Source organism: Pseudochaenichthys georgianus, chromosome 3, assembly GCF_902827115.2.
Source record: "Pseudochaenichthys georgianus chromosome 3, fPseGeo1.2, whole genome shotgun sequence".
In the NCBI taxonomy this organism is placed as follows: domain Eukaryota; kingdom Metazoa; phylum Chordata; class Actinopteri; order Perciformes; family Channichthyidae; genus Pseudochaenichthys; species Pseudochaenichthys georgianus.
Genome location: NC_047505.1, coordinates 21,614,738 through 21,641,568, shown reverse-complemented (window position 1 = coordinate 21,641,568; position 26,831 = coordinate 21,614,738).

The following is a 26,831-nucleotide window of genomic DNA, read 5'->3' as shown; positions in this document are numbered from 1 at the left end:
AGTGGACATAATGAGAGCCTGTGTGAAATGCAGCGTCTGGAGGGCTCTGGCGTGGCTCGTCACCATGACAACCACAGCACATCCAGAGCAGGTCGGCACGCTGAGTGGCGGCGCGTTTGTTCAATGGACAGATGGAAGATAATATGCAGCAAGGCTCCCCGGTTAAGCCGGCTGCCAATAGCCTATTGGTTACTTGGCAGCATGGCTCGCTGCCTAAGCCGGCTGTTTTTTTTTAACTTATCGGTTAATAAAACAGCAGGGCTTACTATTCAATCCGTCTACCTAACACTTTTTGGGTTTAGGCAGCACGGATTTTTTCTCTGTCTCAGACGTACCTCCTACCCACGGTCGTAATAAGCCCATGGAGGGCCATTATTACGCATTGTGTGGACAGCACTGCACACACCTCCGCTCATCCCTTAGTGATGTTGAGTGTGAACACGCGGTTTACGAGTCTTCTCCTAAACGGCGACATATTGAGAGCCTGTGTGAAATGCAGCGTGTGGAGGGCTCTGGCGTGGTTTTCCACCAACCACAGCACATCCAGATAATGTACACCCAGCGCTATCAGAGTACTGTATGGTACTCAGGGTGGCGGCGCGTGTGTCTGATGGACAGATGGATGAGCAGGCGGATGGGCAGAGAGTAGTCTCTGCAGTTCGCCTCTCCCCCCCGCAGTTCTACGGGATACAGGGAACCCTGTCATCCCGGGAACAGTGTCTCACACTCCGTGCAGAGCGGCAGGAACTCTTGTTAAAAGAAAGCTTTTTTCCAGGGTTCCTCATGGGAAAGAAAATCAGGGTTTTTTACTCCCGGTATTTTCTGGTCCCGAAGGAGACCGGGCGGGGGGAATAAGACCCATCCTCGATCTGTCAGTGTCCAACAAGGGAATGGCCTTTTCCCATGCGGACGATCAAACAGGTGCTGGAGTGTTCACCAGGGAGACTGGTTCACATCCATAATCCTGAAGGATGCATTCCTCCTGTGCAGGAAATTGCTGTGTTTCGGGATGATGGTTACATCATCCCGAAACACAGCAATTTCCTGCGTTTCTCATTCCTGGCTCCACACACTTTTTAAAAGTGGGTGGAGACGGTTGGAGCAGCTACTCAGAATGGGGATGAGAGTGTTATTTTACCTGGATGACCGGTTGTGGCTTGCTCGCTCCAGGAAGGGAGGAAGCGGCTTGCAGACGATACAGTTCGTATCTCATCTGTCAAACCTGGGTTTAATTATCAACTGGAAGAAGAGCTGTCCTCGTCCCTCCCAGGTTATCTTTTTAACTGGGAGTGGAATTGAACTCAGCCCGCATGAGAGCGCGACTCTCACAGCGGAGAGGGGAGAAAGTGACAGCTCTCCTCCGGCGCGTCACACCCCGCGGGGCGGTGACACCCCTCTCCGTGATGCAGCTGTTAGATATGATATCAGCTGGTCACGTGGTGATCCCCCTGGGTCTCCTTCATCGTGAGGAGACTCCAGAGGTGGTTTATTCGCCTGTGCATCGACCCCGTGCGTCAGAGGAGACGCATGGTGTACATTCCTCCTTCCATGGATTTGGATTTGACCTACTGGAAAAATCTCCACGTCCTGTCAGTGGGGGTGCCCCTGAGCAGAGTGACGGCACACACCGCAGTGTTCACAGACGCATCTCTCGCAGGCTGAGGAACGTGCATGTCGCAGGCAGTGGGGGGACAGTGGCTGGCTCACATGTCTCTCCATATAAAGGTGCTGGAATTACTCTCCGTATGGAAAGTGCTCTAGCACTTCGTCCCGTTGCTGTACAATCAACATATGTTGATTCAAACAGACAACAAAGCAGCGGCGGCCTACATAAATCGCCAGGGAGGTGTTCGATCAGCACAGCTGCTGAACACACATCCTACACAGCCAAATGGACAGCGTTCCGTGTGGTGTGCAGGGAAAAGCCTGGACCCCGTTGCGCTGTGCCTCTGTCGGCACAGCGCCTGTCACACGGGCTGTGTGAGGCTGTGTCACAGGCTTATTTCTCCTCTGGGTTGGATCCCCCGGAGAACATCAAAGCGCATGGCACCAGAGGAATGTCCTCTGTGAATTTCTGTGAATGACAGTGGAAGACATTTGCACTGCTGCATCTTGGTCTTCCCCCTGTTCTTTTATTCGTGTTTATTTTGAGGGATGTCTCCCATTCCTCTCTGACACACTCAGTACTGAGTGTCCTGTCAGAGTGAGTAATGTCGGGGACTCAACTGCGTGCCCTCTCTCCTGCCTGTCGGCACTTAGAGAGCTGCCCTTTTCCCCCTCTTTGATCGTTTTAACAAGTGGGACTTTGGTCTCTACTTTTTATAAACGACAGGTAGCCTACCTTCTTTCCCGTATGGAGAATATTCATTTTTTAAATGCTATATTCCCTGGGAATGTGATGCTCCATTTACGCATGGCGAAATGGATATGGGTTATTAATTGAGTAGGTGTGTTTTTGTGCTTCTGGTAACGGACGGACCAGTGGGGCGTAGACTACATCCTGCTTCGCCCTTAACCCAATAGCGATAGCCTTATACGAAATAGAACTGGGGTTGCGTACTGTAACCCAGCTTCTATGAGTATAGGCGCAGCCCTCTAAGGTTCGGGCCCCACTGGCTCCGCGAATAGCTGAAGAAAAGCTGTTTGTGTGGGAGCAAATTGTAGGGACTACTTCCTATTTATACGGAAGGGAGTCCGTAGGTGGGGCCCACGTCATAGGTGGGCGTGGAATGGATTAAGTCTGTCAGTGCTGCACACGTGCAGAGGGATTACCCAATAGTGATAGCCTTAGAGGGCTGCGCCAATACTCATAGAAGCTGGGTTACAGTATGTAACCCCAGTTCCTCTCAGTCGTGCCGATTGGAAAGTTTTATCGTGTTGATTGTGAATCCAATATGCCTCCCTGAAGAGCAATGCGTTGATAATAACACTCTTTTGGTTTGACGACTCCTCTTGACACCTTAGAGGTGTACCGCAGTTCACACTGCGGTACTTTTCCCACAAAGGTTCATGCGAACTTAGTTCATGATCGCGTTCACACCAAAAAGAGCCGGTACTAAAAGTAGTTCATGCGAACCTTTTTACCCCCTCGAAAGTCCCTGCTAGAGAGCAGGGACTTTCGAGCGGCTCTTTTTTGAGAAAAGAGCTATATTCCTGATTGGCTGGGCGGATTGCAAACCACGCCCCGTAAAACTCCCAAAAAGTTTTGTGAAGCCGTCATGTTATTATCCTCGCATTAACATTATTAGCATTAGCATTAGCCCAGCGCAGAAACGTAGAGAGACTAACTTATGGCAACACAAAATAAAACATGGGAGCGGTGGAGATGAGGAGGTGTCGGCGTTCTGGCGATTTACTCGGAAGGCTTCAGTAGCCAGTCCCCAACTCCGGGGACTTCCGGCCGGGGACTTTGGGCGGCAGTATACGCCGTGAAGTGGTTTGCGGCCTTCCAGTAAACCCAAAGCAGAAGAAGAAGAAGTGACGTCAGCGGCTTCATTTGCCTAATCCACCCCCAGGAACTTAGTTCATGCGAACTAAAGAGTTCGCATGAACTAAGTTCGCATGAACCTTTGTGGGATAAGTACCGCAGTGTGAACGCAGCTCTTTAGATTCGATATTGTCATTGTGAGGCATGTTATACATTTCCAATAACTTTAATATTTCTGCAGAGCCATGTTAAAGGTGGGGTAGGTAAGTTTGAGAAACCGGCTCGAGATACACTTTTTGTTATATTCCATGGAATGCTCTTAACATCCCGATAGCAATGAATATCTTAAGTGCTTTGACAAAAAATCCATAAAAAAAACGTCATCTGTGGAAGCCGTAGCACTGTAAAAAGCACGACCAATCATTTTAGCCGGCCCGGCTGAAATAACTGGATAGCCTACCTGCCTGTCAGCTTTCCATCTGTGCACAAACTTATCTCGTGCCCTCATTGGTCATGTGCGCGTTCATGTGTGTTGGAGCAGGGGCTCTGTAAGGAAGTTGTTTTGCACCGTCAAAAGTGTTAGTCAGTCATGTTTCATGTTTATGTTGTATTGTTTTTCACTTCCTGTTTTGTTTTTGTCACGTCTCATGTCAGGTTCCTTGACTCCCTTTCCTTATGTGTTCTCCCGCCCTCATCAGCGTCAGCCCCGCCCCTGATTGTTTTCACCTGTGTCTTGTTGAGTGTTTAAATTCCCCAGTCTCCCAGTGTCAGTTCGTCTTGTCCTCATGTCAGAACTCTGCTCATCAGTTTTTGATTCTCTTGACACATGCCTGATTCATGCTCCTGAAAACTTTCTGTAAGTTTTGTTCCTCACGTTGTGAGCGTTTTTTGTTGAGCCTTATTGAAACTCTTTATTTTTGTCACCTCGCGAGTGTTTTTTCTTTTTGTATATCCTTTTGACAAATAAAAGTATATTACTTATACTCAGTGGCGTTTCTATATGTACAAAAGTGGTGGGGCACAAAAAACTCAGATGTCTATATATAAGCTTCTGCAGAGAGGTTCATGGCTGGTGAGGCACTGACTCTTCAGGTTTACAAATATATTAAATCAAAATATAATATTATTTTCAAAAGCCTCTTTAGTCTGATGCTTCAATTACTTTTAAACAGACAGTTCAACAGAAGGATACCCAAAAAAATATAATTTTATCATTTAAATATTGAATTGTTCTCTCTTAGTAAGATCCCATTTTCAATACAATTGCAGTCTTACCTTGACTCGAAGATTAAGTCCATTTGCCTATCCTTCTCTATTACTTTTTTGTAAAAGTCCTCCTTATCTTCTTGTAGTTTCAAAAGTCTATCATAAATCTAATCTAATCAATACATTTTTGATTCGAAAATGATAAAAGAAGGGTAGACATGTGGATATTATCCGGCTGAACAAAACGTACATTTATCTAACAGCTACGTTTCCCACAGATCTTATTTTGAGCTATTTTCTAAAATCCTATGGAGAAATCTCGTTGCTTTTTTGTGGAGGGAAGCCATGCGCAGTTTACTTCCGGGTTTTAGGACGCCTCACTGCAGCTCTCTCTCCTCCTCTTCACACACCACACTTTTCGCGGCACACGTACTTACAGCCAATCAGCTCTGAATTATGTGAGATGACGTATGGTGGGGATGGCAGCTCTTTGCCCCTATGGTCATTATTTTTTGCCACACACATTAAATAGGAAAATACTCTGAGCATGCGCAGTGTAGTTTTTGCAGTCACCGTTCACTTAGACAGTCAGAGGGAGGGGCAGGATCAGGTTTTGTCCCACATGGCTTGTTAGAAATTAAAATCAATGTTGATATGGCGTAATTTGAATTAAATACACTATTTAATTTAAATCAGTTTTATTCTGAAAAACCTGAAGTTCACTAACTATTAACTTAATACTTTTATTCTGAAAATGCTTCACTTCCGGTTAGCATTAGCATGTGGCGAAATGCTGCATGTTCAAACCATGAATCAACGGTGAAATGACATGTGGTGTTGTACACAGAGCACACTGGGGTTAGCACTCATTTATTGCCGCTGAATAACGTTTATTAGGGAATGTTTAAATAACCACAGACACCAGAATGATGTAATTTAACGACAGAACAAGGCAGGAATTGCATTGAAGCCCCCGACGACGTCGGCCAATAGGAGAAGACCTCAGATGACAACAGGAAGAGCAAGCAAAAGATTGACCTCTTCCTCCGGCTGACCGGAGGCATGGGGAGAGCCACTCGCACATTTGTACACCACCGCATCTTTTGTGTAATTAAATGCTGTTAACTTTTATAAGCTTCCCTTGACTCTTTTCAGTCTCTCCTGCCTTCAGGGCTCTATAATTCACTAACATTTGGCGTCACTGGGTGGACCCTGAAGCTAGATTGAGCTGGAAGACGGGGGAAGGCTGCAAGCTAACTAGCATCACACTAGGTTTTTGGCTGGGCCTAAACGAAAGACAGAGAACCAGAGCTGAAACGACAACAACAAGACTGCAGCCAGAACTATCTCCACCTGTGGCATCCAGAACCAGACAGCATGCTGACGGGCAGAAATCTACGCTCATCAGTCCCTCAGACGGGACCATGAAGTTCCAAGCTGAGCACAAGAGCAAAGTGTGGGACATGAGAGCAGAATCCGCCCTCCATAAAACAGCAGGGAGACTGTAAAGGAGGAGATGAAATGCAAAGCAGTGCAAGAACATTGGCATGATGGGGCATGCAGATGTAACTGGGCCAATGGCTGCCTGAAAGAGTTACAGCGGATGGACTGAAGAGAAGACAGAATCAGAGGAGTTGGCATGGTCGATTAGAAGTGAGGAGGCCGGGGTCACGGCTTGAGAAAACCAGAGGAGGAGAAAAGGAGAACGGGAATGAGTGAGTTTACACATAAACACACTTATTCACAAAACGCACATTTAAAGCATAAATACGTAAAGACAGAAAGATTTATTAAATTAAAAATAGCAGTCAAGAGGAAACTATTAAAGTAAAATGAGAACACACTGAGGGTTAAAGGGGGAGACATGACAGAGTAGAACCATATTCTTCAATCTTTTCATCATGTTAACAACATATTCTTTAAGAGATTTGTATTCACGTGTGAATAAAGTAGTGATCTCATTTGTTACAATATTGATCACCATTAAAGGGATAGTTTTAGGAACCACTCTATAAGACAACTCTTTATCTGTATGGATAATGTTAAAGGGAGAGCTAGTGCCAAGCCAGATATAGTATTCCAATCTAAAGAATTGATTTCAGCATTGTAGCATAGTTATTACGATAGGAAAGATGAAATGACTTCTGTTTTTAAATCCTTGATAAAGGAGGGAGTAATTGCTTTGTTGTCTGTAATTGTAATTGATGTTTGGACATCCAGGGTTCCACACACTGCTAAAGAGTTTAACATTGATTTTTAGGTGGACCAGAATTGAAGATGAGCTATGAAATGCATAGCAGAGCTACACAGATCCTAGTAATGTTTTTACACAAGATAAAAGTGATCTACACCATTTTCTGAAATGGATCTATTAGACATTTTAATACTAATTAGGTGTAAATGAATTGCAGTAGTAGTAGTACTCTAAGGAAGTGAGTTTTGTACCAAGTTTCAAGAAAGGTGGGAGGCAGAAGTCCCAATGAAAAGTTAGAGACATCTTGAAAATCATAGTTGAAATCGTGAATGAATAAGGAATGGCGCTCCGCATATGATATATTTTTGTAGATAAAGGGTACCCGCCTATGCTGAATTGCCTCTGAAAAGACTCTGCAGAGCACGACATGGCCAAAAGACCCAGACCAAATGACCTTTGACCCTGACTGACAGTGTGACAAAAGCACTGTCCATGACTGACTCTGGGGTGTACCTGACCAAACCTGACTTGACAACCAGACGGTGTGAGTGTGAATGAATGCCGGCATGTGATCAGTGTAACTGCATGATTCTAAAACAATAACTAACCAAGCATGTTTTTGGACTAACATATTATTTTGGAGCTCCAAGGGAAACGAGAGGTTTCCTAAAAATTCCACAAAAAGGGAAACCGCACATGTGTCCCGTTTCTAATCGACTTGATATTTTACTCCCACAGGAGTTGGCGGTTTGCAAATATAAAACTCAAACTAAAATCTGAAAGACAGAGAGAAACACTTCTTTTCACTGAAGTGTTTACTGTGGAAATGATGATAATGGATGTAAAATTGTAAATAATGTTTGTTATGACCCTAACCAATATTTACCTGACAGTTTTTTTCCCCTCCTCATTACAGGTTTTGTTACACATGAGTTCATGTGTAAAAAGGGGGGAGTGTGTATAATGTCAACATGGCTGTAAAATTCACAATTTAAATTTTTCTTTTAAGGATTGACAGAAACCTACCGCCCCAACCCAGATGTTCAAACTGAGCATTGAATGATAGTTTTAGAATTAACCTGCTCATATCTGGGGATAAAATACTGTTTGATGGATGATGAATGTTTCTAATATTGATTGAGTTATAGCAGGTAACACAGATGCAGAATCAGTGGCCAAGGGGCTACCAGAGAGATGTAATTCCAGAATGGAATCCCGAAGAAGTTGACCTGTGATAATGAAACAATTTTGTAATATTTTAACAGGTATTAGAGTAACTGAGGTTTGAAATGTAGAAAGAACATATTACAGTTAAGCTAAAACATAGTAATGTAATGAGACCGAATTTAATTTAGACAACATCTTGTAACTAGCCTGTTAAAGAATTAGAAGTAAAAGCCATAGACTTTATTGTTTAGTTCATTATGGGGATATACATTTAATTTAAATTCATAATAGAAAGACATTTCATGAAAGTATGTTGGAATTCTGTATTCATTTTTCAGCTTGATAATAGACAGGTGGAAGCTGTATTGCCAGGTGCAATCGATGGGATTTCTGCACACGATCCAAGCAGAGAATGACGTACCTTACAGGACAGATACACTCAGGAAATCATTCACTCTGACAGCATCATGACTGTAGTTGTTTTTGAATCCATAATGAAATTGTATTACATAACGTTAGTGTGTCTTTACCACAAACAGGAATAGTTCATTGTTATATTTAGATTTGAGAAAGATTACAAGGATTTTATTTAGTTCACCATGAAGATGTTTTTTGTTTGTAACATATGCCCAGTAGTAAGATTCAAATATCAGCAGGTTCTGAATTATTATTCCTCTGTCCCACAACCAACAAGAATGTGGATGGGGAGAACTATATCTACTAGAACCAGCAGAGATTCATAAATTACACCAGAGGCACAGTAGAAGTAAATAAAGAGTAATATTTAGCTATTTTCAGATAGTTTAATCCTTCTTATACTTTGTAAAAGAACAAGTGCCTTTACACCAGATACAGTAAGAAGATGATTTATGATGTGAAAGGAGGGAGTCAGACGTTTTCCATACCAAGCTAATTGCTGCTATTTTACGAAGTGACATTAAAGCTTTAAGCTAGAAGTTATGCACAAATGAAAAACTTATGAATATGTATTCTTATTTGTTTTTTTACTTTTATGAGTTATGTACCATGCAATGTTCAGATGAAGAACTCATTGATTTCAATATTATTTACATACCTTAAAAGGTATGTAAGGAGGGATTGTTAGAAATTAAAATCAATGTTGATATGGCGTAATTTGAATTAAATACACTATTTAATTTAAATCAGTTTTATTCTGAAAAACCTGAAGTTCACTAACTATTAACTTAATACTTTTATTCTGAAAATGCTTCACTTCCGGTTAGCATTAGCATGTGGCGAAATGCTGCATGTTCAAACCATGAATCAACGGTGAAATGACATGTGGTGTTGTACACAGAGCACACTGGGGTTAGCACTCATTTATTTCCGCTGAATAACGTTTATTAGGGAATGTTTAAATAACCACAGACACCAGAATGATGTAATTTAACGACAGAACAAGGCAGGAATTGCATTGGACCCGCCCCCGACGACGTCGGCCAATAGGAGAAGACCTCAGATGACAACAGGAAGAGCAAGCAAAAGATTGACCTCTTCCTCCGGCTGACTCCGGCTGACCGGAGGCATGGGGAGAGCCACTCGCACATTTGTACACCACCGCATCTTTTGTGTAATTAAATGCTGTTAACTTTTATAAGCTTCCCTTGACTCTTTTCAGTCTCTCCTGCCTTCAGGGCTCTATAATTCACTAACAGGCTCTAAACAGCTCAATAGGCACACACTGTAGACACTAATTAGAAGAACACATACTAAAACAGCAATGTACAGACGAATCAGATGATTACACATGATCTTAAAATATATTTTATATATTTTTTAATTTATTTTTTGCATTTTGTTGTAATCATTATTTTAATACTTTCTGCTGACACTAGGTGGGGCTGTGCCCCACCTGCCCCTAATGACGAGTCGCCACTGCTTATACTTTATCTCTGTCTCCCGGGTTGTGCATTTGAGTCATTATCCTTGTGTAACCAAGTTCGTAACAGAACGAACTGACCATGGACTCAGCCGACCCAAAAGCTCTTCACGCCGCCCTGTCAGCCCAAGGCGCGAGGATTTTTCATCACGAGGAACAGCTGGGATTAATCAGCCAAGGAGTGCAGGCACTGGTAGGAAACCAGGCCGAACTCCAAGTTTCCGTCTCTGCACAGATACGACAGCTGACGGATTAGATGCAGCAGTTCATCACTCACCTTCAGACTGCTCCGCCGATGACGTCGGTCACAGCTGACCGCCTGCATGTCGCGGATCCTGTTGACGCTGTCAATCCAAGCCAGGCTGTGTCTTCCTCACTACGGCTGGCTCTCCCGGAGAGGTTTTCCGGTGATTCCATAAATTGCAGAGCTTTCCTGGTGCAGGGCGACCTGCATTTCCAACACAACCCAGGAGCTTTTTCATCAGACCATGGTAAAGTGGCGTTCATTGTTTCCCATTTAACGGGAAGAGCTGCAGCCTGGGCTACTGCAGAATGGTCCAGAGACACTGAACTATGTTACTCATTACCCGACTTCACAGACACTATGAGTAGTATTTTTGACCATTCATCACCTGCTACAGAAGCCAGCCGAAGACTACTTCAGATGCGCCAGCATAATCGCCAGGTGGTGGATTCTATCGGGTTTCGCACGGCAGCAGCGGACAGCGGGTGGAATGTTCCGGCTCTTCGCGACGCTTTTCTGACTGGGTTATCAGATCCAATCAAGGACCAGCTGGTTCCTCTGGAGGTATCACGGGACCAGGGCCCTTTCTCATTTCATCAAATCCCCCTCCTCGACTCCTCGACTCCTCGGTCCTCCGATAGTGACCCGGAAATGAATTTTAGCGTGCCATGTTGAAGGACATCTCATTTCTCTAAATGCGCTTCGAGGACCGAGCGTCGAGGAGGCTCTCTGGAGGAGCTATAACCGAGGATACACTGATGGGTCCTCCACGGCTCCTTCGTGGATGCATTTCCGGCAACAGAGATGTTACGCACGGCCGGACTTATCTCAGCCAATGACAGCTCTGCATGCATCCCCTGGATATTATTGTATTAACTGCTTTCATCGCGACGCGATGTTTACAGAGAGAACAGCTGTGAGGTCCGTGCAGAAAGCAGAGCAGTGTGTATAATATATATCACTCAGTATAACAGGTCTACATTACTCTCTGTATTTGCTGTAGTTTAGTAGATATCTACAAACAAAGAGTCGATATTTTTCTAAAACCATTTAGTGCTTCACAATAAAATACACAACGGCTGTAGCCTGTTTTAGGAGCTGCGTGTGTGTGGTACAGTGTGTGCATAGATGCAGCGGACAGACAGGTCTCAGTTGGTTTGGTGTCCTCTGCTTACTTTTAATACTTGTAAATACAACTTTTGGCCCGTAATTTATTTCCCTCATTGTAGCGACCAGAGGGGAGAGGGGGGGGATATATCCAGTCTCTGATAGTGTTACGTTATTATGAGTGCTCTGTTTGATTCTGAAATTGTATATATTTATATAAATATATACATATATATATGTGTGTGTGTGCGTGTCCGCATCTGTAGCCTGTTATTGTCTCATTATACTGCACTGTGAATGAATCAAAGTAAATATATAAGTCGTCATGAACACATCTGTCCATCAGACAGAGCGCTGCTGTGCCTTCTGTCATCATTAATGGACGTCTCTTTAAAATGACCGCTCAGAGGAGAGGAGTTCTCATTTCTCTAACCGCCTGCTGCTTCCCCTCCTCTCTCCTCGGTTCCCCTCCTCGGCTCCTCGGCTCGCATCTCCTGTGGGCGGGACTAAGTATTGAGGATAGGAGTCGAGGAGGGGAGTTCGAGAAATGAGAAAGGGCCCTGGAGTCTCTCATCGCCGTTTCCATCCGGATCGACAACCGTTTCGGGAAAGAGAGAGAGAACGTCGACGCAGCCGTGACGGACATCCCAGTTTCCAGGGCTTTTCTCAACGAGCCATTCCACCAGAGGAGGTTTTCCAGCCAGCGGATTCGGTCCGTTGGAGGACAGCACCTCCGCCTGTTGCAGATGAACCCATGCAGTTGGGAAGGACCAGGCTTTCCGTGGAGGAGAGACAGCGCCGGCTACGAGAAAGGTGTTGTTTCTACTGTGGCCAGCTGGGTCACCAACTCGCGTCATGTCCGGGAAAAGATCAAGCTTACCAGCCAAGAGGGGGGCGCTGGTGAGCAAGCTTCCCACAGACTTTCCTCCTCGACCAGTTACCAAGGTAAACCTTTTTATAAATGATCAGGGCATTGACCAAGGGGTGCTAATAGACTCAGGAGCGGACGAAAGTCTTATGGATTGGGGCATAGTCAAACAGCTTTGTATAAAGACTGTTCCTCTATCTTCCCCCATTAACGCCAGTGCTTTAGACGGACGTTTGTTGTTTACAGTAACCCACTGCACAGAACCTATCCAGATTACTGTAAATAATGACCACACTGAAGTTATGCAGTTTCACATTTTTGAATCTGCTCAGCATCCGATTATTTTGGGTTTTCCGTGGTTAAAAATCCACAACCCACACATTGACTGGCGCTCAGGAAAAATTAAGGAGTGGGGAGAGGATTGCATTAACAGGTGTAAACATTCACGCTCTGTTAAGGCACCAACAGACCCTAGTAGGTTCTCTGAGACCTTGCATAGACTACAGCCCTCTTAATGACATTACGGTGAAAAACCGCTATCCTCTGCCACACATGTCCTCTGCTTTCGAGCTACTTCAGACTGCCAAGCTGGACTTAAGAAATGCATATCACTTGGTTAGAATAAGGGAAGGGGATGAGTGGAAAACAGGATTTAACACTCAGAGCGGTCACTATGAATACCTTGTGATGCCTTTTGGACTGTGTAATGCACCGGCTGTGTTTCAGGGTTTTGTGAATGAGATTTTGCGGGAATTTTTGAATGTTTCCGTGTTTGTGTACCTTGATGACATTTTAATTTTCTCACCAGACTCTTAAGTCCCATGTTCACCATGTCCGTCAGGTTCTGCAGAAACTACTCGAAAATCAATTATGTCAAGGCAGAGAAGTGTGAGTTCCACGTAGAAAAGGTGGCCTTTTCCTGGCAAATAGATTTGGACGTTAAACAGGCTAATATATTGAACCCGGCACCTAGCAATTGTCCAAACCACCTGCTCTTTGTTCCTGTGTCTCTCCACTCCAAGGTCATCCACTGGGCCCACACGTCTGTGCTCTCGTGCCACCCTGGAGTTAAAAGGACTATGTGCAGGATTAAGCAGCGTTTCTGGTGGCCAGCCATGAAGAAGGATGTGCAGGAGTACGTAGCGGCTTGTCCGGTGTGTGCTTGTAATAAAACCTCGTCCCAGGTCAATATGGGTTTGCTCCAACCGCTGCCGATTCCTCAACGTCCCTGGTCACACATATCTATGGACTTTGTGACAGGTCTCCCCTCGTCCAGAGGCAAAACTACGGTCCTGACATTCGTGGACCGGTTCTCCAAGATGGTTCATTTCATTCCGCTAATCAAGATCCCCTCTGCCAAGGGTACCGCAGAGGTCATGATGACCCATATATTCTCTATTCTATAGTCTCCCAGTGTTCAGTGTCAGTTCGTCTTGTCCTCTCCTCATGTCAGAACTCTGCTCATCAGTTTTTGATTCTCTTGACACATGCCTAATTCATGCTCCTGAAAACTTTTTGTAAGTTTTGTTCCTCACGTTGTGAGCGCTTTTTGTTGAGCCTTATTGAAACTCTTTATTTGTGTCACCTCGCAAAGAGTGTTTTTTTCTTTTTGTATATCCTTTTGGCAAATAAAAGTATATTACTTATACTTTATCTCTGTCTCCCGGGTTGTGCATTTGAGTCCTTATCCTTGTGTAACCAAGTTCGTAACAGAAGTGGCAGATTTTTTCCGGCTGTGTATTTTCAAATTCTAGCGCACTTAAGCTGGTTTCTCCAAAATTACCTACCCCACCTTTAATGTCTGTCGGTCAGACTATACAACCAGCGTAGACCCCACACACACACACACACACACACACACACACACACACACACACACACACACACACACACACACACACACACACACACACACACACACACACACACACACACACACACACACACACACACACACTATAACACCCCTTGCTGTTAAATACCAACCAACTATGTGCAATATATATATATATATGCCGTTAATAACTGTGCAATATATACCTCGCTGCTAAATCCATAAGAACTGTTACAGGATGTGTATTTTGTAAATTGTGTAACTTTTTTTTTCTTATCATAATCATACATTTTCCCTCTGACTAATAAAGGTATTCTGATTCTGTGTCAGGGTGCGTGGAAAAGGTAGGACCCAAATGCAGAATTTAACAAAAAAGCGAGCTTTATTAAATCATAAAAGCTGTGGCAAAAAGGCAGTATCCAAAATACCCAAAAACAAACGAGCAGCACAAGGAACACGGACCGTGGAAACATGGAGAGGAAACAATGGACCGACCTGGAACACAGGGAAAGACTAGACTAAATACACAGAAGGGTAATCACAGGACAAGACACAGCTGAGCAGGGGAGGGAGAAACACAAGGGCAACAGGTGAACACAATCAGACACTCCAGGGAAACTAACGACAGGGAGGAGGACAAAACAGACTTACAAAACCCATAACCAGACAGACAACACTAAAACCGTGACATAAACCTAGGAGTGTGACATTCTGTAAATAGGACAACTCCTGCTTAGTGTTTTTTTTGCAGATTCAACTTCACATTACTTTCCTTTCAAGCCAGAGTAGGACACTTGTTCACATTGAGACTTTGGCCCACTCAAAGGCTAATTCAGTTGCAGGTTGTTCTATCCTCCTGGAAAACAGGCAATAATTAGATCAGTTGTGTCTTTGAAAGACACAGACTCATGCCTTTATGTCATTGTGATCTGATTAATCTTGACTTGTCCCTAGTAAGTAGGTAATGTGACACTGGTAATATTACTGATAATAACTGCCTGTTAGTTTAAGATTTGATTTCGATATTTGATTTATCCCTTTTAATTCTTGAACTGATGAGGCTCCTAAGTCTTCTATTTATGTCTGTTTATTTTTCTCTTCTTCTGAACATGACTTGCCTGAAATACTCATATAGCACCTTGTTCATCACACACTAGTATTTCATAAAGGCATCCTTTGTTTTTAATCTTGATAAATAAAAAAGACACATATATTACATTGCACAATAGAGTGGGAAAGGCATAATCTGGAGAAAAAGAATAAAACTAGTATGGCTTTTTTTTCCATAAGATGCGATAACTTTACATAATTGAAAAGTGCTGGCATATTACCCTTAGTGTTCCCCTGTCCGTGCCTTTTTATGACATTTGTATGGGATTCAGATTGCATTAATACTGTATTTCGGAACAAAGGCCCAAGCTAAATAAAGAACTTCTCTGAAAAAGCCATTGACAGTTTTCTCTGCTGCAGCTGTTAGCTATCATCATTACCGCAGGGTGCCATTTTTACAATACAGTTGATCAATGACGACAGACGAGAAATCCTCAAGCTCTGTGGCTCCTTGGCTCACCTAAGCTTAAAGGGATGATACATCTATCCTGTCCTATTTATCTTCATATATCTATACTGTATATCATGTTTCAGTAAAACCCTGATGTGCAACTTTGAAGAGGGAGTAATGAGAAAATGTAGTTATAGCTGAGGGGAAGGAGGCAATGTATTCTTAAGAATTGTTTCTTTTGTAGTGTATATGTTGCCTGAGATACAACCTGATTAGGACTCAGTCTGAATTGTCTTTTTTATTCATTCCTATTGTCAAATTACCACTTTTTATTATGTTCATTACAGTTTGACATTAGTACTATCTCTCATTTTCAGTCATTGAATCCCATAAAAAGGCAAAACCCCAAAACGGAGTCCATCTGTCAGTTGCTTCCTATCTTGTTTCTGGCACTAACCCTGAAGCCTCCTGTCACTATTGGAAAAGTACATAAATAATAGAAAGCATTAAACATCAAAATAAAGTTATTTTTCAAGAGCTGAATAATCATTTGAAACAGCTGGGCTGTGTAATGTGTTCCAGATGTTACACAGGAAGGAGTAAATAGTGCATTGGTTAGGGTACTATCTTTTTTTCAAAAGGAAGATAAGGGACTGACTAAAGAAACTAAAGTGCTAACGTTAATTTTAATGAAGGGACAGTAATATCTAGTGCAACAGTGTGGCTGATTTGTATATTATTTAATCGTTTTTTAGGGAGAAAGAGGATCATCTATTTGATCTATTTGATTTGTTTTGTAATTATTTATTTTACTTGTTCGAAATAAATGTATCAATCAAATCAAATCTATAACTGGCTTTAGTAACACAGACAATACCCATTAATAATATAGAACATCTACAACATTGTCCTTTTTAAGGAGACCAAAATATTTTCTGCATCGCAACTTATTCTTATACCACGTGTCAGGTTCAATATGTACATGCAGTTGTACACTAAACCAAATCTGCTTTAACAATCCCCTTCCCTCTGCTGACAGTATCATAAATGCAGGCTGCCCTTGCTGTCTCTCTGCAGGCCACACAGAAACGTGCGGCATGGAGAACACAAGCACCCAGAGGACACAACAGGAGCAATTACACTTAACTCTTGACATTTGAGTGACAAGGAAACTGATTCTGAAATAACCTGTAGCACAGCGAAGTGTCAAGTGCTAAAAATCTTTGCCTGAGGCGGCTATAGGGGAGCTGGGCCCACACAACAAGCAAGTTGACTTGCTGTTCTGGAAAGAAACGGCTCCCCTTTGTGCGTTTCAGGGAGCTAAATAAATACAGTAATCTGCTCTCTGAGACACAGTGTGCTAACTAGAGGAGACAACATATCAGTGTGGACTCTGGGTTTAGCACCACCAAGTCTCCAGCTGTGGAATAGATACAAGCAGTTCTTCAGGTATGATTTCAAGGGAACAATGTTAAAATCACCCCTTTTACTGCCTATACAGCTACATCAGAAACATAGATGGGCTCTGTTGTCCTGAACTGGTAGATGGCTGTGTTCTTTATTGACACTTAGCATTAGTTTCTAAAATGGCTGTTTGGGAGCCAGAAATATTCGAATAATGGACTGTGGGTTTGGGCCCATAAATAATGTTTTATTGTACCGGTGCTGTACAGTTCCTGCACTTAACAAATATTAATATGTTTTGAAAGCCAGAAAAAGGTATATGGGCTGTACAAATGAGTTTACAAATGCCTAACACTTTGCAGATGTACGTGGTTCGAATAGCTAACCAAAATGTACTCACAGAAACTTGGTAGGAGCTTTAAATATAATAAATAACCTTTTTAAAGCTTTATTTTAGATGGATAGTGCAAGCGTCTCTAGAGACCAAAATATTTACTTTGTTCTAGCTGAAACGGTTGTATATTTACGATTTACATAATGAAAAACATGCAAAAGTGCTGCACAGGAAGGTGATGCATTAAAAACATATTGCCTGAAGCATTACAAAAACACGTAGTGAATCGGACTAATTCAAAATGTTCACGACTCTGAATCATTGAGACAAAGTATAATTTCAAAGTACTGAAATAATCTAAAAGGTTAGGCACTAAAGCATTGGAATAAAGAAAACAAATGTCAAAAGCTATACCACAAGCAGACACGCCAATGTTTATCTGTTTAAACAATGCCTGAAGCTGTAATAATCTCTTTAGTTCCCACAACAGTCAAATGTTTTGTGTTTGTCACAGCTGCTCCTGCGTCAGTCTCATCCCCTGCCTCCCTTTGTCTGTGTGTTTATGTCTCTTTTTCAGATGCTGACATTTCCCACCTGTCCACCAGCCACCCTCACTGTGTTTTCCCTTGAGTCTGACTTCATGTACAGCTGGTTGTCGTCTCAATTGCAAATTATACACTAAAGTTGAGTAGTGCCTGCACACTACATTAAAGAACAAGTGTTTTCTGTTATGTTTAGTGTTAGAGAGCAGATTAAGGGTTGTCAAACCATGTTCTGATGTATGTTGTGGGTCATTAAAGGAGACTCTTGGCGTAACAAACCATACAAATGTTGTGTCAAAAATGTTCTTGTTTGTTCTAACCCTGAATTTGTTTAAGGTAGATGTTGTTTTCATGAAAAAGGGGAGAAATTATTCTGAACTACTATAGTATAGTAAAAGGACTATAGGGACATACCTTAGCCAGATGAGACGATAATCTCTCCATGAATCTTGACTTAAATGTTTCCTTGTTGCTGCATTTCCTGAATACAATAGCATAATTTAGCATTGTTGCTAACCAGGATCTTCCCCTCCTGGATGCAGTTTCCCCTTTTCCAATTGAGTTTTTCAGTGAGGAAAATGCAACACGACAGTGACTTATGTTTACTCCATTGGTCTCCCCAGACGCTGGATCTCTACCAAACAGATAACCATTGGGCCTGAGTGACAATGGTTGAAGAATCTGCAGCAAACGTGTGGTATCAACTCCGATAATGTATGGACCAAGATATTGTGTTCCAGCTCTTTGAGAAAACTTGTTCTTGAAGTATCTGCCATGAATCAAGTGAGGTGATGAGTAATGTGTCACCTTAACATGACGGACAATTGGCAGACCACTGCTAGATAAACATTTCATATTTGTTTTTTATGAGTGATTATGTTTGTAAGTCGACTTTAAACAACCCTCTGTTTCAGCTTCATATGACTTGCCCATTTTTGGTTTCATGGATGTAACCAACTAGCTAGATTACAATTAAAGTCGAGGACAGACTGGGCTCTGATTGGTCATATTTTGTTCTCCAACTGTTGGAAACAGCCAGCATGGCCACAACAGCAGACCTAATGTAGATCTGCTGGACATTTCCAGAGACGTAGCTGGGGTTTTAGATGTTTGAAAACAATTGAATTTACATACAGTTAATAGTAATCTTCAATGTTAACAAAACACGGACCCCTTAAGGAAATAACGGCACAGGGTGAACACACACGTTTTCAGTAAAGGTACATCATTGTTTATTATTTCAAAAAGTGTGAACTGCAGTAATATTTGCACAAATCAATTGCATTTATTTACATGGGCATGATCATAGGATACAATTTGACTCATGATCACTTGAACAAACAAATCTGTTGAAGTTGATCAATCTGTGTTCACATGATTTGTATGAACTTTATGAATGAACCAGAACAACAAAATGTACAAGTGACAGGTGTGACTTTCAGATAATTTAGTCTGTGCATTCATTAACAAAATTAACTGTTTTGTTCAGGGTGTTATGCTTGGATATCCATTGGCTGCAACATAAGACAAAAACTAAAGAAAAGCAAAGAAAAAGTACATAGTTCTATTTTCAGCCAGTCAAAGCCAAACAAAATCAGGCACAAAAGATTGTTTTCAAATGGGAGTCAGTGACAGTCGACTGTGTTTTGCAGTGTGTCCAGCCTCCGGTGTCTGCACGTAGAACGAGGGTCACAAAGGATACACCAATTGTGTCCTTCCAATGCAGGCGAAAGCGGGACCCAATCAGGCTGCATTCCTTTTGAAGGGGACAGCCTTGTCATGTTTGGTTTTGAAACACAGACTTCAAAGGATGCAGCCACTGAATTGGGCCACCGTGAATCTGTGCAGCCCCAACTCTGTGATGCACATGTGGTAGACTGTTCATCATAACTAATTGTGTTCACAAAATGCAAAGCCCTCACCTATCGTTATACCTTGTATGCCGTGGCTTGATTAAGCATGTCTGTGCATGAATAGGCTCAGTCACTGATTTTTTTGATCTTAGTCTCTTAGATATGAAAATGAAAATATTCAGAACTCTTATTTGTCTTATTAAAGCAAGGTGTTCATTTTACTATCACATAAGAAAACCAATCAATAAAGCTTGTGCTAGGTAATCTTGACATTCATTCTTTAAAAATAATGTTTTTCATAATGTTTTCTCATTAAATATTAAATTATATTACATATTTTATTTCCTTCACACAATGAAATATATAGGACCCCTGCGGGTGACCTTCAAGATAACTGCCCTTTGTATTATTATTAACAACAACAACTCGTATGTAGTGGGTGGTATCTAAAGGTAAGAACCCGTTAGAGCTGTGTTTAATGTCTACCTGGCAACAGATCATGTCATCACTCGACTCTTATTAAATCCGCTGCAGTGAAATTGTTTCCTCCTCCTTGTACTAGCACAGCCCAAGGTCACTACAAAGAAAAAAACAGGGTAACCTTGTCAAACTAAGCTGTGTGCGTCCCCAGAGTGTTCTTGATTTAAACCAACACCAGGGTTACAAAGTTACTTTTGAACTGTTATAAATCACACATGTAGGTCAGAAAACAGCCGAGATCTTCAAGCATAGTAACATGTTGTATGTCATGATGTTATATGATCCATTTTTTATTAGGTGTTTATTTTCCTTCTGGTTTTGAACAGTGAGCAGTGGAGGAAAGTAGAGAAAGGGAAAACGTTTTCTAAATGAAATATTCTATAATATTCTATAATATCTTTCTAGTTAATTAGTCTTTTCATCATCTCTAACAAAAGGCCATTTGAAATATCTGCGCAAATTAACTCTGCTTAACTCACTTCCTCTTTAAAGATGGCAAAAATCTTAAATAATTATTGAATCCATCAACAATACATTGATAATCTCTTGCAACAATACAGCCACCTGCTGAAGGGCTCGATTCAACATTGACTCCATCTTTCATTACTTTGCACTGCTGCTATGACTTATTGTCAAACATGTCTCTACAAAGTTGGCAACAAAAGATATTTTCATTATTGATAATATTTCTGATTAGCATGCTTGATCTATAAAATGTGAGAAAATAATGAAAAATGTCCATCGCAGTATAAGATGAAAGTCAGAGATGATGTCTTTTTTTAAATGTCTTGTCAATGCAAAGACAAAATACATTGAGTTTAATACAATTAAAACAGAAAAGCAGGAAGTGCCTTATTTGAGAGATTAAGAACAACAATGTCTGACATTTGCATTAAAGAAAGAATTGCCTACTAACTTTCAATCAATCGATTTATCATTAGGCGACTAATTGTTTCAGCGTTACAAGGTTGTTGTTTTTTTAATTACTGTTCACATACACACTCAATCACAAATCTGACCAAAACATATGAGATCTAACTTGAATTTTCATATTTTGGTGTTGGAGTAACACTTCAGTTACTTTCATTGTATGAATAGCCTACCTGTGATGCAAGAGACTTTAAGTTGTGCACAGTTACCTGGTAACCTTGAGGGAAATGAGTGCCTTGCTTTTCATTTGGTATTGTGCATAAACATTCTAACATGCCTGCAGAGTGACATGCATTCCACCCCAAATCCATTTGACAACATTACATTTGTGTTCACAGTTTTGCAGGAATACTTAATATTTGCATCTTGTATGGAAAAGCTAACTATAGGGGGGTAAAGTTAATGGTGTGTGTTGTATTTTTCACACAGATCTGAGGAAGTAGTTCATCAGATGCATATTGCTTTGGAGCAGTTTTGCCAAACAGTAAAATGTCTGAACAGCTGGCGACTCACAGCGCACCGCCTGGCGCCCACAGCTCTCCAGGCTGATAAGTGCTCTGAGAGAGGTGGGGGGAGATTCATTCTGGGCTGAGACTCGCCATAACCTCAACAGCCCAGAGAGCTGTAAAGTTAAATTAAAGAAACACCACCCGGTGATCTAGAGCATTAATAACACAGTTTATGTTGCAGCTTTATGCGCTCTGGTGACATCAGGCGCACAACAGAAGGTACGCGCACATGGGCGAACATTTTAGTCAGTGACCGAAGAAAAAAACGTTGAGAAAGTCGACACAGCGACAGAGGAATAATAGGAAGCTACAATGTCTAATTCGGTTTCCTATCCCGGGAAGACACGGAGGTCTTCTGCTGTGGCACGTGCAAACAAACCTCCGGATTTAGAGCTGTCGCAAACTACTTTCACCTCACTTGAACCGGAGACACCTGTGGGCAACGACACGTTTTCTGAAAGAGACACAATGCAAGAGGATGGTAACTCTTCAACAAATGTACCAACTGTTCACCTCCACCCGTACCTATCTCATCCCCGGATGTCTGTGCGGATGTCGGTGTACAGTACCGGGGTTCGTCCAGTCGTCACCCGCGCCTACATCCAAGGACGTGTGTATAACTTCCTGGAAAGGCCGTCTGGCTGGAAATGCTTCGTGTATCATTTCACAGTGTGAGTATGTTTTTTTTATTTTCATAATCATCCAGATCCATGGGGTATTCAAGGGTATAATTGCAACTGTAAGATCTTAATTAAACAGGGAGTTAATTGCGCATGGAGAGCCTTGGAAGCTCTCCTTACAAATAACTGTTAAGATATCATAACACAACTGGAGGTCCCGCTAGAAATATCATAAGGAAATGTAAGTCTAGCCATAGCAGATAAAAAAACGGAATATAAATTAATAACAGACAAGAGAAACACAGAGAAAATAAGCTCTCACAGGAACACTAAAGGAATATAATATTGATCTTTCATTTGGGAGCCTAATAACACAGAGCTGGGTCTGGTGCTCATTCACTAAATTGTTCAATTTGAAATGAGTTTCTTTTTCCCTTCCTGACTGTATGACAGCCAGGTAATGAGACTAACTGGTTTAATGAAAATGAAACAGCTAGTAATGAAAATAAATCCACTGTGGGATGGACTGTATCTGCTAAAGCTCCAATATCATGAATATGTCACATTATGGTCCGCCCCTCAGAATTGATGTGGCAGTTTTGTCAGGTAGCTTTAAAACCTGTCCTTTTCTGACAAATGAAATGTTACTCATGATAAGCAGCTCTCTTTACTCCACTGATGTAATGCCAAAAGATACATTTCACAAATGTTCTTTTTTCGTATAAACCACAGTCAGCAAAGTGACAGTCCAATAGATCCAGTGTTCAGGCAGAGGTTTAGGAATGTGGGCTGTGATCCACCAGCTCACCCCCATGTGTGCTGTCTGTCCCCACTTGCTGGCACTGATAGCAGGCAGCTAAACTTGGCAGTGTGTGTGTGCTGGGGAGGAGGTAGCAGCCCTGTATGGAGCTGCCACCCTGCGACCCTGCAGTGTTGGAGGGGACACAGGATTGTCGGAGCGGGTTAGAGTCTTGGTGACTCAAAGGGAGCATGAGCCAACACAGTGCAGCGCAATAACAACAAGTTAGTGACTGCTTTGTTTAGGCATCAACTTTCATTATATTATATTACAATACTCTTCATGAGGTTCAAACCAGCAAGGGCGAGGTGCTTTAACCTTCCTGTAATGGCCACTACAATCCTGATTCCAAGAAGATTCAGACTGCATGTAATGACAGGAAACCCCACAAGCATTAAAGAAGTAGCTGAGCAACGGTGTCGTCACCCTTTGGTTTTCAAAGTATAGTTTTGAGTTTGTAATTTTAGCTGTCGCCATCTTGTTTGTTTTTTTAACCAGATTGCCAGATGTCCCACGAAGAAAGTCGAAAAAAGAAATTGTTTGGCAGCCAGAATTGTACAATTTATTTTCATGGCCTGAAAACACACTGTAAACGGGTTAAAGGTAACACATAAAGGACCCAAATCAGACCTCACAGGTATCAAACCTGTCCATTGCAGGGCGGCCCTGTCCTAAAGCATATGCTTCTTTATTGTCCATTGTACTGTAAATGGGACCATAATTCACAAAACCAACATGCTGCTGTATTGAAGAATACTTGAAATAAGTGGGAGACCATAAACTCAAAAGGAAATAACATACAGAGATGATCATTCAAGTTAGAAGACGACCAGAGGGGAGAGGGGGGGGATATATCCAGTCTCTGATAGTGTTACGTTATTATGAGTGCTCTGTTTGATTCTGAAATTGTAATATTATATAAATATATACATATATATATGTGTGTGTGTGCGTGTCCGCATCTGTAGCCTGTTATTGTCTCATTATACTGCACTGTGAATGAATCAAAGTAAATATATAAGTCGTCATGAACACATCTGTCCATCAGACAGAGCGCTGCTGTGCCTTCTGTCATCATTAATGGACGTCTCTTTAAAATGACCGCTCAGAGGAGAGGAGTTCTCATTTCTCTAACCGCCTGCTGCTTCCCCTCCTCTCCTCGGTTCCCCTCCTCGGCTCCTCGGCTCGCATCTCCTGTGGGGGGACTAAGTATTGAGGATAGGAGTCGAGGAGGGGAGTTCGAGAAATGAGAAAGGGCCCTGGAGTCTCTCATCGCCGTTTCCATCCGGATCGACAACCGTTTCGGGAAAGAGAGAGAGAACGTCGACGCAGCCGTGACGGACATCCCAGTTTCCAGGGCTTTTCTCAACGAGCCATTCCACCAGAGGAGGTTTTCCAGCCAGCGGATTCGGTCCGTTGGAGGACAGCACCTCCGCCTGTTGCAGATGAACCCATGCAGTTGGGAAGGACCAGGCTTTCCGTGGAGGAGAGACAGCGCCGGCTACGAGAAAGGTGTTGTTTCTACTGTGGCCAGCTGGGTCACCAACTCGCGTCATGTCCGGGAAAAGATCAAGCTTACCAGCCAAGAGGGGGGCGCTGGTGAGCAAGCTTCCCACAGACTTTCCTCCTCGACCAGTTACCAAGGTAAACCTTTTTATAAATGATCAGGGCATTGACCAAGGGGTGCTAATAGACTCAGGAGCGGACGAAAGTCTTATGGATTGGGGCATAGTCAAACAGCTTTGTATAAAGACTGTTCCTCTATCTTCCCCCATTAACGCCAGTGCTTTAGACGGACGTTTGTTGTTTACAGTAACCCACTGCACAGAACCTATCCAGATTACTGTAAATAATGACCACACTGAAGTTATGCAGTTTCACATTTTTGAATCTGCTCAGCATCCGATTATTTTGGGTTTTCCGTGGTTAAAAATCCACAACCCACACATTGACTGGCGCTCAGGAAAAATTAAGGAGTGGGGAGAGGATTGCATTAACAGGTGTAAACATTCACGCTCTGTTAAGGCACCAACAGACCCTAGTAGGTTCTCTGAGACCTTGCATAGACTACAGCCCTCTTAATGACATTACGGTGAAAAACCGCTATCCTCTGCCACACATGTCCTCTGCTTTCGAGCTACTTCAGACTGCCAAGCTGGACTTAAGAAATGCATATCACTTGGTTAGAATAAGGGAAGGGGATGAGTGGAAAACAGGATTTAACACTCAGAGCGGTCACTATGAATACCTTGTGATGCCTTTTGGACTGTGTAATGCACCGGCTGTGTTTCAGGGTTTTGTGAATGAGATTTTGCGGGAATTTTTGAATGTTTCCGTGTTTGTGTACCTTGATGACATTTTAATTTTCTCACCAGACTCTTAAGTCCCATGTTCACCATGTCCGTCAGGTTCTGCAGAAACTACTCGAAAATCAATTATGTCAAGGCAGAGAAGTGTGAGTTCCACGTAGAAAAGGTGGCCTTTTCCTGGCAAATAGATTTGGACGTTAAACAGGCTAATATATTGAACCCGGCACCTAGCAATTGTCCAAACCACCTGCTCTTTGTTCCTGTGTCTCTCCACTCCAAGGTCATCCACTGGGCCCACACGTCTGTGCTCTCGTGCCACCCTGGAGTTAAAAGGACTATGTGCAGGATTAAGCAGCGTTTCTGGTGGCCAGCCATGAAGAAGGATGTGCAGGAGTACGTAGCGGCTTGTCCGGTGTGTGCTTGTAATAAAACCTCGTCCCAGGTCAATATGGGTTTGCTCCAACCGCTGCCGATTCCTCAACGTCCCTGGTCACACATATCTATGGACTTTGTGACAGGTCTCCCCTCGTCCAGAGGCAAAACTACGGTCCTGACATTCGTGGACCGGTTCTCCAAGATGGTTCATTTCATTCCGCTAATCAAGATCCCCTCTGCCAAGGGTACCGCAGAGGTCATGATGACCCATATATTCTCTATTCTATAGTCTCCCAGTGTTCAGTGTCAGTTCGTCTTGTCCTCTCCTCATGTCAGAACTCTGCTCATCAGTTTTTGATTCTCTTGACACATGCCTAATTCATGCTCCTGAAAACTTTTTGTAAGTTTTGTTCCTCACGTTGTGAGCGCTTTTTGTTGAGCCTTATTGAAACTCTTTATTTGTGTCACCTCGCAAAGAGTGTTTTTTCTTTTTGTATATCCTTTTGGCAAATAAAAGTATATTACTTATACTTTATCTCTGTCTCCCGGGTTGTGCATTTGAGTCCTTATCCTTGTGTAACCAAGTTCGTAACAGAAGTGGCAGATTTTTCCGGCTGTGTATTTTCAAATTCTAGCGCACTTAAGCTGGTTTCTCCAAAATTACCTACCCCACCTTTAATGTCTGTCGGTCAGACTATACAACCAGCGTAGACCCCACACACACACACACACACACACACACACACACACACACACACACACACACACACACACACACACACACACACACACACACACCACCACACACACCACACACACACACCACACTATAACACCCCTTGCTGTTAAATACCAACCAACTATGTGCAATATATATATATATGCCGTTAATAACTGTGCAATATATACCTCGCTGCTAAATCCATAAGAACTGTTACAGGATGTGTATTTTGTAAATTGTGTAACTTTTTTTTCTTATCATAATCATACATTTTCCCTCTGACTAATAAAGGTATTCTGATTCTGTGTCAGGGTGCGTGGAAAAGGTAGGACCCAAATGCAGAATTTAACAAAAAAGCGAGCTTTATTAAATCATAAAAGCTGTGGCAAAAAGGCAGTATCCAAAATACCCAAAAACAAACGAGCAGCACAAGGAACACGGACCGTGGAAACATGGAGAGGAAACAATGGACCGACCTGGAACACAGGGAAAGACTAGACTAAATAC